At 35.0% G+C, this 351-nt stretch overlaps 1 protein-coding gene across 1 annotated transcript in view; it reads right to left on the bottom strand.

The window, feature by feature from the left end:
* The window catches only part of LOC106532721 (disks large homolog 1), a gene marked incomplete at its 5' end in the record, with an annotated part of 27,723 nt that overhangs the window by 25,427 nt on the left and 1,945 nt on the right, over window positions 1-351 (bottom strand).

The following is a 351-nucleotide window of genomic DNA, read 5'->3' as shown; positions in this document are numbered from 1 at the left end:
CAGTGATGATTATTTGTGATGGCTCACTTGTACTGCTACATTCCATCTCCATGACTTTTTGCAGAATAAGTTTGGATGAACTGATGCAGAAGTATTACCTGCTAATAGCAGGACAGTACCATAATAAGAACTTTGATCATCCCATTATTCACAGATGTCTGAGTCATGTGATGAAAAATGCTAAAGATATCTGCAAAAAGCAATATGTAACAGTTTCATTAATGTGCTTACAAAACATAAGCATTAATAATTTTTGTAGACCTAACTATTTTATTTAATATTTTTGCAGCATCCCAAAGCACTACAAACTGGCCATGCATGTGTTTGGCATCATTGCTTGCTCCTCAAACC

Source organism: Austrofundulus limnaeus, unplaced genomic scaffold (assembly GCF_001266775.1).
Source record: "Austrofundulus limnaeus strain Quisiro unplaced genomic scaffold, Austrofundulus_limnaeus-1.0 Scaffold819, whole genome shotgun sequence".
Classification (NCBI taxonomy): domain Eukaryota; kingdom Metazoa; phylum Chordata; class Actinopteri; order Cyprinodontiformes; family Rivulidae; genus Austrofundulus; species Austrofundulus limnaeus.
This window is presented reverse-complemented; position numbering and strand designations above follow the sequence as displayed.